Here is an 18,765-nt window from a genome sequence, read left to right as displayed (position 1 = left end):
TACCCCTTCCTGTCTTCTTGTCTTTGCTTTGGGCAAACATTGCCCTTTTGATCGTGTATAAGAGATTGTTTTAAGGAACACGTTCCTCTCGGGTGTTATTGTTTGTTTTATGGGCTTGTCCATTGTTTGGCTGGAAGGTGATATACAGGAATGGTTTCAGTTCCAGGTCAGACAGGTGCCTTAGGGCTATAGTCTTGGGGGTTCTTCCAGTCTCTGTCAGACCAGTAAGTCTGGTCTTTTTTATGAATTTGATTTTTTGTTCTACACTTTTCTCCCCTGCTCTGTCTGGGACCCTTTGTTGTAATCTCAGTCAGAGTGGTTGGTATTGGCTGTATTTTTTATGGAAGCAAATGGCAGGTCTTTCTCCCTCAGAGCCTCAGGGTGGGTTCAAACCACCAACCTTTGCGTTAGCAATTGAATGCTTAACCATTCCTCCAACAGGGCTCCTTACACTGACCCTAGGTTCCATTAATCTTTGACACACACAAGCACTCATCTCATTTATAGTAGAACAAGCTCTGAGTTTAAGTTGTACTCACCTGCACTGAGGCCCTGGCTTGTCCCTTCACTAGCTGTCACCCTTACCCCAAACTCTACTTTCTTTACTTGTAAAAATAGGGATAATCTTGGACTTGCAGGGTTATTGGGAGGATTACTGTGAAGGCCTTCAACATAGGCCTGGGCACAAAGTAGACCTTTGGTAAGTGTTGGTTTATTTCCCTTTCCTTCCACTGAGTCTGCAAGGATGGAGAGGAAATGAAGTTAGAGCTGACTGGCTGCTGTTACAGCCTTCTCAGCTCTCCTTATCTGATCTTCCTCTCTCCTTAGAAAGCCTCCTTCTGGTTGCTGCACAGCTGTATCCTCTGATGCCCCTCCCAGGGAGCAGGTTGAAACCAGCAGTGACTGAGGGAGAGGGGAGAGGGAAGGAAAGGGTATGTTGGCACAAACAGATCAGCACCTTGCCTCCTGCTGAGTTAGCCTGACAACTGCTTGGACAGAATTTTCATTTTATCTCCCATCTGGAGCAACCCAATTAATTTTTTTTTTGAAAAAATTTTTAAAAAATAATTTTCATTGTGCTTTAAGTGAGAGTTTACAAATCAAGTCAGTCTCTCACACAAAAAACCCATATACACCTTGCTACACACTCCCAATTATTCTGCCCCTAATGAGACAGCCCACTCTCTCCCTCCACTCTCTCCCTCCACTCTCTCTTTTTGTGTCCATTTCACCAGATTCTAACCCCCTCCACCCTCTCATCTCCCCTCCAGGCAGGAGATGCCAACATAGTCTCAAGTGTCCACCTGATCCAAGAAGCTCACTCCTCACCAGCATCCCTCTCCAACCCATTGTCCAGTCCAATCCATGTCTGAAGAGTTGGCTTCGGGAATGGTTCCTGTCCTGGGCCAACAGAAGGTCTGGGGGCCATGACCACTGGGGTTGTTCTAGTCTCAGTCAGACCATTAAGTCTGGTCTTATGAGAATTTGGGGTCTGCATCCCACTTGCCCAATTAATTTTTTAGGCCACCAGTTACATCTCGCAGATGACAGTTCCCCAGACCCTCAGTGAGAGTAGGGTCTTCCTCCTCAGCAGCCACACAAACTTGAGGTTTGCCCCTGCCCTTCATGGAGTCCCTGGTCAGATGAACATCTTGGGGACCACTCCTGCCTTGCCCTGGAGCTGTTGCTGAGCTTCCCTTCAACACTGATTGCAATTTCTCCTACCTTCTCTTCTTGAGGCCTCAGTCCTAGTGTGCCAAGTGGGTTGCCTGGTTTTCCTACCTTTGAATCCAGGAAGGAGGAGGCATGAAACACAGAAGCACAGGTGCTAAAGGGGAAGAAAAAGGGAGGATCTGGACAGGGGTATTTTAAAAGTACTTCCAGACAAAGACAGGTATTTTGCCTCCATTTTACCACTACCTGTAGTTCCTTTGTCTCCTGTCATTTCGTCCCTCCCACTCTGATTTCCACACATAGATCAGACAAGGTTCATTTTCTCTCCTTCTGCCTCCAGACTGCTAGAGAAAACCACAGAACCATGCTCACGAGTGCCAGTGTCTGATTTCCAGTTGTTGTCTGGTCTTCAGTGCCCCTTGGTAAACCTTTTAACGTTCCCAGCCCCCAGTCTCTCATTCTCCTGTTGGGGCACTTGGGGGTTGTTTGCAGTTTTAGCTATTATGAATAATTGGTATGAACATTCTTATACACTTATTTTTGTGGACATATGTTTTTCTGTTTCTTGGGTAAATATCTAGGAGTGGAAATGCAGGTCATAGGATAGGTGTATATTTAACTTTATAAGAAACTGCCAGTTTTGCCAAATGGTTGTACTACCTGGAACACTTTTTAAAAAGAAAGATCCCTGCACTCTAGAATCAGAACATCCCAGGGATAAAGGGCAGCAGGCTGTATTTTTTTAAAGCTTCCCATATGATTTTGATGCAGCTGGTTCATTGATTGGCTTTTGGAAACCATTGGACTACACTTGGTGTCTTTTCTTTCTCATTTTCCATTCTCTGCTCAATAACTGTAATTATGATTTCCATGTCCAGCATGTGTCATCGTTGTAAACAATGGAATAGTTGGCTAACAGCGATTTAAACAGTAGGGACATTTATTTATCTAACATAACAAGACATCCAGAGGTAGGTGGTTCCAGATTTGGTTAATTCATCCACTCAATAATGTCATCAAGGGCTCAGGCTTTCCTCTTTTCCCCTTTGTCATCCTAAGGGTATTTACTCCATTTCTGGGCCTGTCCCCTCACAGTCCCGAGATGGCTGCCATAGCTCTAAACAGCATTAGCTCACATGACAACCTCGAAGACAGGAAGGAAAGGAGCTGAAAAATTCTCCCTGAATATATTTCTTGTATAAGGGAAGAAAATATTTTCCAGAAACTTCCAAAAGACTTCCCCCCAAGTCCATTATCCCAAACTGGGTTACCTATCCATCTCTAGGTTTAAAGGGGGAGAGGGAGCTGAGAAAGTATCTGATATTTTTGAGCCCCTGTAGTGGGAGGTGGAGCCCTGGTGGTACAGTGGCTAAGAGCTATGGTGCCAACCAAAACGTTGACTGTTTGAATCCACCAGCCACTCCTTGGAAACCCCCTAGGACAGTTCTACTCTGTCCTATAGGGTTGCTATGAGTTGCAATTGACTTGACAGCAAATTTTTTTTTTTAATAGTGGGAGGTAGTCCCTGTCAGTAAGGAAGAAGGGTGGGTAAATGGTTTTTGGTAGGTAATAACAGTGTCTTCGGCATGACCTCTCTAAAACTGCTCTTAAAAGGTCACCAAGGATCTCCTTAATTGCTACATCCAATGATTTCTCTCCAGTTTTCCTTGTACTTGACCTCACTGTGGTGTTTAACTTTGCTGGCTCCCTCTTTCTTGAAACTCTTCTCTTGGTTTCTGCTATACATTTTTTGTACCTCTCTAATTACAGCCTTCTCTACTATCCTTCTCCTCTTCATATGTTGGTATCATCCTGGGTTTTGAACCAGACCCTGTGTTGGCAGCTCTGAGCATTTAACCGAGCAGTTCACCCTAACCATGTGAGCAAGACCTAATGACAGCTGATTGAACCCTTGAACTCTTTGTGTTTGGCTACGGGATTCCTTTCCCCCTATAGTCCTGAATCTCCCTTTGCTATGTCTCTCTTCTTTTAAAGACCTATTGCTGTTTCTAAGGTCCTTACCAGTTTTTTCTTAAGTATTGACTTTTTTTTTTAAGTTATTTATAACCTCTCCTATGCTTGGTCCTAGAGCTGAAGGGACCCTTGTTTTACCACACATCCTGGGATTCTGGAGTACAAGTGAATTGCTCTGTATAATAAAAGAAGATAAATTTGGAGCCCCGGAGTTTAAAAGATCAAGAAGGAAGAGACTAGAGTCACTTGAGAAATCAGTGATGGAAAAGCTGAGAAAGACCTACCACTTATGGTTATGTAACGGAATCTGGATGAGACGTGTCAAGTGCAACAATGTGTGTTGTGACTCCTCTCTATGATTGCACAAATTTTCGTTGAAAACTTCTGAAGCCACTATGTATGTGGTGTGACTCAATTTCAGGTAGACACCAATGAGGGGACCGCAGATTTTATGAGGCTAGCCGCACGTCCAAGTCAACTCAGACTGTTGAAGCCTCTCTCACTGCTCTCTCTGTTTCTGGCATTGTACCCCTCCCAGCGTGCCCTCCACAAGCCAGGCAGAGTGACCTAAGACACCAACCCAGGTCATTTCCTTAAAACCTTTAATGGCTCCCAAATTGGCATTTCTCAAACCTGGGATTCATGGACCCCTGGGGACACATTTTCAGGGGTCTTGAGTACCTTTTAAGAAGTTTCTTCCTTATTTGTTTTAATTTTAAGATTAACCTTAAAAAAAAAAAAAGTGCACGTAGTTTGTAATACCCAGGTGGTCACCTTTTAATCAAGCACTTTCAGGAGATTTTAGTGCCTTGGTTTGCACTTGTATTTATCGATTGGATTGGATTGGTGCCAAGTAATCTTCTGAAATGATAGCATTTAACATTATTTTTATCTCATTGTTCACAGCGCCTGGCACATTGTAGGTGTTCAAGAAAGATTCATTGAGTAAATAAATGAGTGGATAAAGTTTCTCAAACTGGTTTCCCTGGATAGCTCCTTGGGGACCCTCTATAGTCTGAGGTCTTCTTAGCATGGCATGTGAGTCTCTTCACAATCAAGTCATTAGCATAAAATAGTCAACTAGCCGGAATACTACCTAACTCATTCTATGAAGCCACCATCTCCCTGATACCAAAACCAGGTAAAGACATCACAAAAAAAAGAAAATTACAGACCTATATCCCTCATGAACATAGATGCAAAAATCCTCAACAAAATTGTAGCCAATAGAATTCAACAACATATCAAAAAAATAATTCACCACGACCAAGTGGGATTTATACCAGGTATGCAAGGCTGGTTTAATATTAGAAAAACCATTAATGTAATCCACCATATAAATAAAACAAAAGACAAAAACCACATGATCTTATCAATTGATGCAGAAAAGGCATTTGACAAAGTCCAACACCCATTTATGATAAAAACTCTCACCAAAATAAGAATTGAAGGAAAATTCCTCAACATAATAAAGGGCATCTATACAAAGCCAACAGCCAACATCATTCTAAATGGAGAGAGCCTGAAAGCATTTCCCTTGAGAACCGGAACCAGACAAGGATGCCCTTTATCACCGCTCTTATTCAACATTGTGCTAGAAGTCCTAGCCAGGGCAATTAGGCTAGACAAAGAAATAAAGGGCATCTAGATTGGCAAGGAGGAAGTAAAATTATCTCTATTTGCAGATGACATGATTTTATACACAGAAAACCCTAAGAAATCCTTCAGAAAACTACTGAAACTAATAGAAGAGTTTGGCAGAGTCTCAGGTTATAAGATAAACATACAAAAATCACTTGCATTCCTCTACATCAACAAAAAGAACATCGAAGAGGAAATCACCAAATCAATACCATTCACAGTAGCCCCCAAGAAGATAAAATACTTAGGAATAAATCTTACCAAAGACGTAAAAGACCTATACAAAGAAAACTACAAAGTACTATTACAAGAAACTAAAAAGGACCTACTTAAGTGGAAAAACATACCTTGCTCATGGATAGGAAGACTTAACATAGTAAAAATGTCTATTCTACCAAAAGCCATCTATACATACAATGCACTTCCGATCCAAATTCCAATGACATTTTTTAATGCGATGGAGAAACAAATCACCAACTTCATTTGGAAGGGAAAGAAGCCTCGGATAAGCAAAGCATTACTGAAAAAGAAGAAGAAAGTGGGAGGCCTCACTCTACCTGATTTCAGAACCTATTATACAGCCACAGTAGTCAAAACAGCCTGGTACTGGTACAACAACAGACACATAGACCAGTGGAACAGAATTGAGAACCCAGATATAAATCCATCCACATATGAGCAGCTGGTATTTGACAAAGGCCCAGTGTCAGTTAATTGGGGAAAAGATAGTCTTTTTTTACAAATGATGCTGGCATAACTGGATATCCATTTGCAAAAGAATGAAACAGGACCCATACCTCACACCATGCACAAAAACTAACTCCAAGTGGATCAAAGACCTAAACATAAACACTAAAACGATAAAGATCATGGAAGAAAAAATAGGGACAACCTTAGGAGCCTTAATACAAGGCATAAACAGAATACAAAACATTACCAAAAATGACGAAGAGAAACCAGATAACTGGGAGCTCCTAAAAATCAAACACCCGTGCTCATCTAGAGACTTCACCAAAAGAGTAAAAAGACCACCTACAGACTGGGAAAGAATTTTCAGCTATGACATCTCCGACCAGCGCCTGATCTCTAAAATCTATATGATTGTGTCAAAACTCAACCACAAAAAGACAAACAACCCAATCAAGAAGTGGGCAAAGGATATGAACACACACTTCACTAAAGAAGATATTCAGGCAGCTAGCAGATACATGAGAAAATGCTCTCGATCATTAGCCATTAGAGAAATGCAAATTAAAACTAGGATGAGATTCCATCTCACTCCAACAAGGCTGGCATTAATCCAAAACACAAAATAATAAATGTTGGAGAGGCTGTGGAGAGATTGGAACTCTTATACACCGCTGGTGGGAATGTAAAATGGTACAACCACTTTGGAAATCTATCTGGCATTATCTTAAACAGTTAGAAATAGAACTACCATACAACCCAGAAATCCCACTCCTCGGAATATACCCTAGAGAAATAAGAGCCTTCACACAAACAGATATATGCACACCCATGTTTATTGCAGCTCTGTTTACAATAGCAAAAAGCTGGAAGCAACCAAGATGTCCATCAACGGAAGAATGGTTAAATAAATTGTGGTATATTCACACAATGGAATAGTACGCATCGATAAAGAACAGTGACGAATCTGTGAAACATTTCATAACATGGAAGAACCTGGAAGGCATTATGCTGAGTGAAATTAGTCAGAGGCAAAAGGACAAATATTGTATAAGACCACTATTATAAGATCTTGAGAAATAGTATAAACTGAGAAGAACGCATACTTTTGTGGTTATGAGGGGAGGAGGGAGGGAGGGTGGGAGAGGGTTTTTTACTGATTAATTAGTAGATAAGAACTGCTTTAGGTGAAGGGAAGGACAATACTCAATACATGGAAGGTCAGCTCAACTGGACTGGACCAAAAGCAAAGAAGTTTCCGGGATAAAATGAATGCTTCAGCGGTCAGCGGAGCAAGGGCGAGGGTTTGGGGACCACGGTTTAAGGGAACTTCTAAGACAATTGGCAAAATAATTCTATTACGAAAACATTCTGCATCCCACTTTGAAATGTGGCTTCTGGGGTCTTAAATGCTAACAAGTGGCCATCTAAGATGCATCAATTGGTCTCAACCCACCTGGAGCAAAGGAAAATGAAGAACACCAAGGTCACACGATAACTAAGAGCCCAAGAGACAGAAAGGGCCACATGAACCAGAGACCTACATCATCCTGAGACCAGAAGAACTAGTTGGTGCCCGGCCACAATCGATGACTGCCCTGACAGGGAGCACAACAGAGAACCCCTGAGGGAGCGGGAGATCAGTGGGATGCAGATCCCAAATTCTCACAAAAAGACCATACTTAATGGTCTGACTGAGACTAGAGGAATCCCGGCAGTCATGGTCCCCAGACCTTCTGTTGGCCCAGGACAGGAACCATTCCCGAAGACAACTCATCAGACATGAAAGGGACTGGACAGTGGGTAGGAGAGAGATGCTCATGAAGAGGGAGCTAATTATATCAGGTGGACACTTGAGACTGTGTTGGCATCTCCTGTCTGGAGGGGGGATGGGAGGATAGAGAGAGTTGGAAGCTGGCAAAATTGTCACGAAAGGAGAGACTGCAAGGGCTGACTCATTAGGGGGAGAGCAAGTGGGAGTACGGAGTAAGGTGTATATAAACTTATATGTCACAGTCTGACTTGATTTGTAAACGTTCACTTGAAGCTCAATAAAAGTTAATAAAAAAAAAAAAGGAAAAAAAAATAGTCAACTAGCAAGTTTACCAGACAGTCTGGGGAGGATGTGGGGGTGTAGTCCTCTTTAGAAAATAAAAAAATGAAGTATAAAGGATTTATGAGCATTTTGACAGGGCAGACGTGATATGCAAATAACTTACAAAATAATGCAAATGACATGCAACTCCTCATGCAAATGAGCATCTTGTCTTTGGGATCAACTGCCTGGGTATTCACTAACTTGTCTGCAGTTCTGGCAGTAAATCTTTCAAGGGCTCAGGATGTGAGTTGCTTTGGTGGGGATGTGTATGTACTGGGGAGGAGGTGATGGGAAGGGGTCTCTCAAGAAGGAGTTAGAGAAATCATTCTGTTGGAATATTTCAAGGGCTGGCCTTTTGTAATTGGAGAGGGAGCTCAGGGGGGTATGGGTAATGAAATGCAACTCCCTCTGTACCTTCAACTCTTCAGCCACTTCTCATCTCCTGTCCCAACCATCTCACACTATCCTGGCTCTGGTCTACAGGGGTACGGAGTTCCCTGGCCTTCAGTCCGTCCTCACCAAGAGGACCACAGAAAAGCCTGAGATAAGAGCTCTTGCAAATCCTATCTAGAAGAAGTTAAGAGCAGGGTGTGGAGTTCTGTGTTTTCCAGTCTTATGACAAGCTGAATTTCTGCTAGACCTGTTAGAAAAAATGAGTGGTTATAAGAAGCATGAGGGCTTTCTGAGAAATATAGTTCCTTTAGCTCATGCCAGTGATGCGGTAGCTGACAAAACTGGAAGCTTACTTGGAAGTCTAAAGGAAAAAAATGTCAACTGTGACTTTTTTCATTATAAAAACCTGTTCTTCTCTGTCTTTGGTGTGAAAGGGAATTTTTAGTCACACAGACTCTCTCCTCAATGAGTATAAAAATATTGGGCAACTGAAACAAAAGAGCTTCTAGCAGATATAGTTTTAACATAATTCAAAACCTGTTTTTTCTCTGACCCATTGCTTTGTAATCAGACTTGGATTCAAATACTCACCTCTCAGCTCTATAAACTGGGGCAACTTACTCAATGCTTTGAGGTTCAGTTTCCTCATCTGCAAAATAGGAATAAAAGTAGAATTCTTACAGGGTTGCTCTGAGGGTTAAATGAGATAATGCATGTATGTAGCACAGTGCCTGGCTTACAGTGCCTCGCTCATTCCATAGATGTAGCTATTCGCAGTGGTCATCTGTGGCTTTGCTACCTAGTGTCCATTCACCCTCCCTCTGATAACTGTACTCCATTTCTTTCTGGTGAACCATCATCCTTCCCCCATGGAGTCTATGTGGATCCACTGAAGTTGACTCCATGTTAAGCAATAGGACTAGAGTATGTGATTTAGGTTTAAACCAATCAGACCATTCCATCCTCCAGGTCACAGTTATTGGTTCAAGAATGGGCACATACCTAGAGTTATCATATGACCCAGCAATTCTACCCCTTGGTATATATCCAAGAGAATTGAAAACATATGTTCACTTAAAAACTTTTATATGAATGTTTATAGCAGCATTATTCGTAATAGCTCCAAATTGGAAACAACCCAAATGTCCATCATCTGATGAACAGATAAACAAAAAATGTTATCTATAAAATGGACTATTATTCAGTCTTAAAAAGGAATAAAGTAATTCATACTACAACCTTGCAAACCTTGAAAATATTTTGCTAAGTGAAAGAAGCGAGACACTAAAGGTCAGATATTGTATGATTTCATTTATATAAAATGTCCAGAATAGGCAAGTCCATAAAGACAGAAAGTAAATTAGTGGTTGCCAGGGACTGAGGGGGAGAAGAAATGAGGAATGACTGCTAATGGGTTTGGGGTTTCTTTTTGGGTGATGAATTAATGTTCTGGAATTAGATAGTGATGATGGTTGCACAATTTTGTGAATATATCAAAACCCATTGACTTATATTCCTTAAAAAGGTGAATTTCTTTCAGGGGTTTACAACCAATGTCACAAAACAAGTTGTGTATAAATTGTTGACTGGGAAACTAATTTGCTCTGTAAACTTTCATCTAAACCACAATAAAATGTTAAAAAATAAAAAACAATAAAACTGAAACTAAAAAAAAAAAAGTGAATTTTGTGGTAAGTGAATTATATCTCAATAAAAATAAAATAAAAGAATGGGCGCATGACTTAGGCTAACCCACTGCCGTCAAGTTGATGCTGACTCATAGTGACCATATCAGGCAGAGTAGAACGGCCCCATAGGGTTTCCAAGGCTGTAAATCTTTGCGGAAGCAGACTGCCTAATCTTTTCCCCATGGAGCGGCTGGTGGGTTCAAACAGCCAAGCAGCAGAGCACTTTAACCACTGTGCGATCAGGGCTCCTTAGAGACAATAAGACTCAATTCAGTCCTTTGGAGCTTGAAGGGAGCAAATTAGCTCCTTTCCTGCAGGACTCTAGCTTGAGAGAATATAGGGTTTGGAGCTACTGATCTGTCTTGCTATGTGTAGAGCCTGGGATTAAATCATCCAACCCAGCTGAACGCAGAGCCAAGAATGAAGAGACACCAAGACCTGGTTACATACTGGGGCTAGAGTAACTAATTTGCCTGGAACTTCCCTGGTTTTAGCACCAAAAGTCCTGCATCCTGGTTGGTCACCCTAGCTCTGAATCCCGCTCTGCTTGAAACTCAAGAGCTCTACCCATGGGCTTTTCAATTACATAAGTCAATAAATTTCTTTTTCATTTTAGCCAGTGTCACAGGTTAGTTTTCTCCAGAAACAGGCTCTGAGACAGAGTTTTGGCTTCAAGATGTTTGTTAGGGAACGACACCCAGGATTGGGCAGAGGAAGAAGTTAAATGGCAATGCAGGTCCTTGGCCAACCCAACGGGGAACTCTGGAGCAAGTGTTGTTCTTCAGAAGACCCCACATTGGGCCAAAATGGTTGGGCATTTATACTCTCCTCTGCAAACTTCTAATCCTCTTTCAAGTCTCAGCCTAAATGTTGCTGTTTGGAGGATGCTTTTCCTAAACCCCTAGTGATATTAAGTCCCACGTGGCCTATCTCTTTTATGTGTAGTAATTTAATAATTATTTTTTTGTTTAATATTTGTCTTTTAGCTTCATGAGAGAAGGGACTGCTTTGGTTAGCTATTGTTAGATAACTACCCCAAAACTTAATGCCTTAAAACAGGGGTCGGCAAATTAGGGTCCACCAGCCAAAACCAGCCTGTGGCCTGTTGTTTGTATTGCCGGCAAGCTAAAAATAGTTTTTACATTTGTAAGGGTCATCTGACTGTGTGGATCATAACAAATTATGGATAACATTGTGAAGAATGGGAATTCCAGAACAATTAATTGTGCACAGGTGGAACCTGTACATAAACCAAGAGGCAGTCGTTCGAAGAAAATGAGGGGATACTGCATGGTTTAAAGTCAGGAAAGGTGTGCATCAGGGTTGTTTCCTTTTACTGTACTTATTCGTACTGTATAGTGAGCAAATAATCTGGGAAGGCGGGCTGCATGAAGAAGAATGGGGCATCAGGATCGGAGGAAGACTCAGTAACAACCTGTGATATGCAGATGACACAACCTTGCTTGCTGAAAGTGAAGAGGACTTGAAGTACTTACTGATGAAGATCAAAGACTACAGCCTTCAGTATGGATTATGCCTCAACATAAAGAAAACAAAAACTCTCTCAAATGACCAATAAGCAACATAATGATAAACAGAGAAAGTATAGACGTTGTCAAAGTTTTCATTTTACTTGGATCCACAATCAACAGCCATGGAAGCAGCAGTCAAGAAATCAAATGGCTTATTGCATTGGACATGCCTGCTGCAAAAGATCTCTTTAAAATGTTAAAAAGCAAAGATGTCACTTAGAGGACTAAGGTGAGTCTGACCCAAGCCATAGTATTTTCAATTGCTTCATACGTATGTAAAAGCTAGAGTATGAATAAGGAAGACCAAAGAAGAATTGATGATGCATTTGCATTATGGTGTTGGCAACGAATATTGAATATACCGTGGACTGCTGGAAGAACGAACAAATTGTCTTGGAGCAACTATAGCCAGAATACTCCTTAAAAGCGAGGATGGCAAGACTTTGTCTCGTACTTTGGACATGGTATCAGGAGGTACCAGTTCCTGCAGAAGGACATCATGCTTGGTAAAGCAGAAGGTCAGTGAAAAAGAGGAAGACCCTCAATGAGATGAACTGACGCAGTGGCTGCAACAATAGGCTCAAACATAGCAGCAATTGTAAAGATGGTGCTTTACAATTTTATTGTACATAGGGTCACTCTGAGTCAGAACCAACTCGAGGGCACTGTTGTGGATTGCACTGTGTCCCCCAAAAATGTGTGTCAACTTGACTAGGCCAGGATTCTTAGTATTGTGTGATTGTCCACCATTTTGTCATCTAATATCATTTTCCTATGTGTTGTAAATCCTACCAAAAAACCCCAGTGCCGTCGAGTCAATTCCTACCTGTATGATGTTAATGGAAACCCTAGTGGTGTAGTGGTTAAGAGCTCTGCTCCTAACCAAAAGGTCAGCAGTTCAAATCTACCAGGTACTCCTTGGAAACGCTATGGGGCAGTTCTGTTCTATCCTATAGGGTTGCTATGAGTCAGAATGGACTTAATGGCAATGGGTTTGGTGTTTTTGTTTTTTTTTTTAATGATGTTAATGAGGCAGGACTGGAGGCAGTTATGTTATATCTCACAATTTTGTGGTTCAGGAATTCAGGAAGTATTTGGCTGAGTCAGTCTTCTGCTCTATGTGATGTTGACTGGGATCTCTCAGTGGTATTCAGCTGGAGGCTGGTCTGGTCTAAAAGGTCCAAGTTGGCTTTCCTCACATGTCTAGTGCCTTGTGAAGGTGGTTGGAAGGCTGGACTCAGCTGGGTCTCTTTTCCTTTCCATGTTTTCTCCATCAGAGTGGTTTGACTTCTTACAGTGGTTTAGGACTCCAAGAGACAAGAGGGGAAGTTCTCAAAGACTAGGACTATAACTGGTATAACGTTACTTCTTTTGTTACCTTATTGGTCAAAGCAGTCAGAGGCCAGCCTAGATTCAAAGGAAGGGGAAATAGACCCCACCTCTCAATGACAAGAGTGGCAAAGAATTCATGGCCATCTTTAATTTGCCTTAGGACTAAGTCTGTTCACTCATCATTGAATTCGCAGCTCTTAGCACAGCACCTGATGCATGAACTCAATAAATCTGTTAACTGACACATTCAGTGTCTTCAGCTGGGTTCTCTAGAGAAGCAAGACTAGTGAAGCGTATATACATATATACATATATGTATATATGTATGTATGTGTGTATGGATAGAGAGAGAGATTTATGTCAAGGAAATGGTTCACATGGTTGTAGAGGATGGAAAGTCCCAAGTCCATGGGTCAGAGTGAAGGCTTCTCCTGACTCATGTAGATGCAGGGGCTGGCAAATCTAAAATCAGCAAGTCAGACAGCAGGCCTCCAGCTCATAGGCTGCACAGGCTGACAAATCCCAAGACGACAGGTAAGCTGCTAGCTCAAGTCCCAAGAACGGGAGGTCAGAAGAACAGGACCCAGCTGCAGGATCCAGAGTGAGCAAAAGCCCACAAGCCTTGCCAGAAATTCCACCTATATTGGATGCAGGCCACACTCCCAAGGAAACTCCCTTTTAACTGACTGACTGCTTATAAAAGATCTTGTCATGGGGATGATCACATTATATTAGATCTCATCATTGAGGTGATTACATTACCACACAGCTGGCAAACTACATCATAACTGCCAAACCACTGAGAATCATGGCCCAGCCAAGTTGATACATAACCTTAACCATCAATCTCAGATAGGTGGAATCTGCTGTATTTGTGATGTTAAAAGTATTAGGTTTGGAGATATATTGAAGCCGAGGTTTATTTGGACCGTTACAATTAGCCAGTTGCCATCAAATTTATTCTGACTCATGGTGACCACACATATGTCAGAGTAAAACTGTGCTCCATAGGGTTTTTAATGGCTCATTTTTCAGAAGTAGATTGTTAGGCCTTTCTTCTGAGGCACATCTGAGTAGACTCAAATCTCCAACTTTTTTTTTTTTTAAAACAATTTTTATTGTGCTTTAAGTGAAAATTTACAAATCAAGTCAGTCTGTCACACACAAGCCTATATACACCTTACTACATACTCCCATTTACTCTCCCCCTAATGAGCCAGCCCACTCCCTCCTTCCAGCTTTTCCTTTCATGACCGTTTTGCCAGTCGAACCTCCAACTTTTTGATTACCAGCCAAGCACATTAACCATTTGCACCACCCAGGGGTCTTGGACCCCTAGGAGTACTCCATTCCATACGTCCCGTTTTGGTTTTCTGTGGGCTTAGCACTGAGCTGCATTTTAGTACCTCTGAACTTCAATTTCCTTTTTGGTAAATGAGGGGCAATAAAATTTGTATCTCACAGGATTCTTCTGAGAATTAAATGACATAATGAATGTGAGAAAGCTTTATAAATTGTGAAGTTCTGTTTAGTGTTAGGTTATTATTATTGTTGTCACCACTGCTCAGGCCAGGGAGTGGCCAAGGCCAGAGCCCGTTTACCTTCCCTGGGAAAGAGCCCCTCATCCTCATCCCCCTCTCCAGTTTTCACTCCTGCCAGTTCCTGAAAAGCAGGTGCTAGGAGAGGGAAGTAGGGTTCCTATGGTTTGCAAGCCAGTTGCAGCCAGGAAGATTTACTTCCCTACTGTGATTCTAATGATGGTTCGATAGGTTTCATAATTCCATAATGATCTTGGTGCCAATGCCTCCCACCCTGGCTGTCTCTGTAGAGACTGTGGGGAAATGGGAAGTCACACCAACTAAACAAATAAGAAGGATTAGTTGTATGTGGCCAGCACCTTATCGCCTGAGCCAGCCTATTGTGTCCTCCAACATATGGAGTAATAAAGACCCTGCTGAGAAAAACAACATCCAACTTGTCATCCTCACTTGACTCAGGGAATACAGTATTACTTTTCCCAGAAGAGCCTCGGAAATCCTTTGCCCCACAGGGGTCTGGGGACCATAGTTTCAGGGGACATCTAAGTTAACTGGCATAATAAAATCTACTAAGAAAACATTCTGCATCCCACTTTGAAGAGTGACATCTGGGGTCTTAAAAGCTACCAAGCGGCCATCTAAGATGCATCAATTGGTCTCAACCCACCTGGAGCAAAAGAGAATGAAGAACACCAAGGACACAAGGCGATTACAAGCCCAAGAGACAGAAAGGGCCACATGAACCAGAGACTACATCATCCTGAGGCCAGAAGAAGTAGATGGTGCCTGGCTACAACCGATGACTGCCTGACAGGGAACACAACAGGGAGGGAGCAGGAGAGCAGTGGGATGCAGACCACAAATTCTCATAAGACCAGACTTAATGGTCTGACTGAGACCAGAAGGACCCTGGTGGCCATGGCCCCCAAACCTTCTGTTGGCCCAGGACAGGAACCATTCCCGAAGCCAACTCTTCAGACATGGGTTGGACTGGACAATGGGTTGGAGAGGGATGCTGGTGAGGAGTGAGTTTCTTGGATCAGGTGGACACTTGAGACTATGTTGGCATCTCCTGCCTGGAGGGGAGATGAGAGGGTGGAGGGGGTTAGAAGGTGGTGAAATGGACACAAAAAAGAGAGTGGAGGGAGGGAGCAGGCTGTCTCATTAGGGGGAGAGTAATTGGGAGTGTGTAGCAAGGTGTATATGGGTTTTTGTGTGAGAGACTGACTTGATTTGTAAACTTGCACTTAAAGCACAATAAAAATCATAAAAAAAAAAAAAGAAAAGAAATCCTTTGCCCCAGAGACACTCAGATACTTTCCATTTCCTGTGTGTCTCATTTTTGACTGGAAGGAGAGTTTGTCTACCTGGTAATACCTATTCTTCCAACCTTTTCACAAAAACCCACCTACTGCCCAGGCATGATGTATAATGTGTATGCAGGTCTGAGAGTAGGATAATTACTTGAGAATAGTAAGTAGGGACATAAAACAGGGTCACCTCTGTGAATTTGTAAGTACTTACATGTGTATTTGTGTGTGATTTAACTTTACCAAGATCTAGCACAATGCCTGGGTAGCCAACAAGTATGGAAAATAATAATACTAATAGATAAAAGCTCGAGCTAACCAAAAGATTCGCAGTTCAAATCCACCAGCTGCTCCTTGGAAACTCTATGGGGGCAGTTCTACTGTGCTCTATAGGGTCACTATGAGTTGGGACCAACTCGACAGCACCTAACAACCACGACAATAATAGATAAGATATATTCAGCATTACTTGTGTGCCAGGCACTGGGATGAATGCTTTACATATATATTTTTTCTTATTTAATTCTCATAACAATTATTGAGGTGAGCACCAATATTATCTCCATTTTATGGATAAGGAAATTCCCCTGTAATGTTGGTTAGGGTTAAGTGATTTGCTCAGCTAATGAGGGACAGAGTTAGGATTTGAACCCAGGTCTCTGCAATTCCAAAACCTGTTCTTAATTGCTTCATAATCCCAAATTCAGGCTCTCTGCTCACAGTGATATTGGATTTGATGATATGATGTCCTGAGACATGCCACACAGCAACCCTTATTCCCTACATGTGGTCCCCCAAAGCTATGGTGAGGAATTTGGAAGCCTGAGGAAAACATCAGAGAGGGAAAGGTGAACTGGCTGACTAGATACTGTGCAAGGAAAAGAAAAGATAAAAAGTGATCCATGGAGGTGATACAAGAGAGACATGGGAGAAAAGAACTGCGTAAGTAGGCTTTCAAGTTGTCTGCTATGGAGTGTGTGGTGTTAACATCCTCCCCCATCACCGCTACAACACCTTCAGTGAATTCTGCATTTCATCCTGATGCTTTTGTGGGGATGGGTTCCTCATGAGGAAGCGGAAGATGAGGGGACAGCTCACATCTACATTATATACTCCAACTACCCTCAAACTTATTTCCTTAGAGTTTCTGACTGGTTTTCAAGGCTTCTATATATGTGTATAAGGAGCTTCGGTGGTGCAATGGTTAAACACTTGGCTGCTAATCGAAAGGTCAGTAGTTCAAACTTGCCAGTGGCTCCAGGGGAAAAGATATCTAGTGATCTGTTCCTGTAAAGTTTACAGCCTAGGAAAACCTATGGGACATGAGTCGGAATTGAATCAACAGCACATAACAACAATATATGTGTATGTTTGGATGCTTGACTACATACCCACTCCTTACTTACAGATGTGGTTAGATTCCAAAGACCAGGTCATTATGCAAAAACAAGTGTTATGCAAAAGCGGAGGATGACCACATCAGATCACAAAATAATTATATGGGACACTCAAGTCCCTCTGGACCTGAGAGGCAGAAAATGTTGGTGGGTGCTGTATGTCTCACTGGTTGTGAAAAGGTTTCTACCAGACTTACATCATTAATGTGCAAAATAGGTAGTAGATATCTTACTATTGTTATAAAACTGAAACGTTGGATAATGAGATAGTCGAAAAGGTAGGAGTAATTGTGTAATTGTGTGGGTAATACATCTATAGGAATGTGTGCGGTTGTGTGACAGTGTTCATGTATGTGAATCCAGAATGTTTTGATTTATCTACATGTGTAAACATGTCTGTATGTTTTATGTATGTGCATGAGTGTGGGTGCTTATACCAGGGTACGTGTACTGTGTAGATGGGGCTTGTGGCAGATTGTATTTTCCAGGGCTGTCTGCCATGATATATCCATCCCACATGTTCTTTTTACAATGAGATGCTGACACTCCTCCGGCTGAGGTGGTATGATCTCTTTCCCTTTCCTTGAGCATAGACAGAGCCTTGTGACTGCCTCAACCAATACAGTATGGCAGAAGTGATGCTATGTAACTTGTGATGCTTGGTCATAAAAAAATGTCATGCACTTTTACCTCTTGTTGTCTTGGAATGCTCAGTCTTGGAAACCTACCACCAAGGTGTAAGGAGGCCAAGCAGCTACTTGGAGAGGCCACTTGTTGGTGTCCTGGCTGACAACACCAGCAGAGGTCCCAAATGACAGCCAGTACCAAATACCATTCATGTGAATAAGCATCTTGCCTTGTTGAGCCACCCCAGCTGACAGTGCATGGAGCAGAGTCAATTCTTCTATGCGAAGTCCTGCACAAATTGCTAAATAAAAGATTGTTGTTCTTTTAAGCCACTAAGGTGTGGGATGCTTTGGTATGCAGTAATTCATATCTAGAACAGGGCTATAGCTGTGTCTGCCCTAACTGTGTGTATACAGTAGTGCTCTGATTCAGTGCCTCTGTGGGTTCCTGCAGGTAGTGCATTTATGTCAGATGTTTGTGGACATGAGTAGCTGTGTGGTCGAAGGTGCTTCTGGAGACAGAATCATGGTTCTTGGGGCTTTACTCTGATCTCAGTGGGATGTTGTTTGGTGAGAACTCTTTGAAATTTTGACTGTCTTCTGGGTATCTTCTTTTGAGTGTTTCTCCTTTGAACCAGAGTGTTTCTCCTTTGAGAGCAAATGCAGCTTAAATTTACGTACCTGTTCTTGGTCCAAGCCCCCTCGAGCTGCCAAAGACTTCCAGCAGGTGGGAGGCTGCCATCCAGAGCCCTTGTGTCCCTTTTTTGCAGGAGCTAGAAACACTTTTTCTCTTTTCCTTTTTCTGCTATTGAGGCCTTTAAAAATAAACCAGAGACAGAACAGAGCATAGTCACTGGGGCCTTGAGATCTCTTGA

The sequence above is a fragment of the Elephas maximus genome, chromosome 2 (genome assembly GCF_024166365.1).
Source record: "Elephas maximus indicus isolate mEleMax1 chromosome 2, mEleMax1 primary haplotype, whole genome shotgun sequence".
In the NCBI taxonomy this organism is placed as follows: domain Eukaryota; kingdom Metazoa; phylum Chordata; class Mammalia; order Proboscidea; family Elephantidae; genus Elephas; species Elephas maximus.
The sequence above is the reverse complement of the archived record's forward strand: the minus strand, read 5'-3'. Positions refer to the sequence as shown.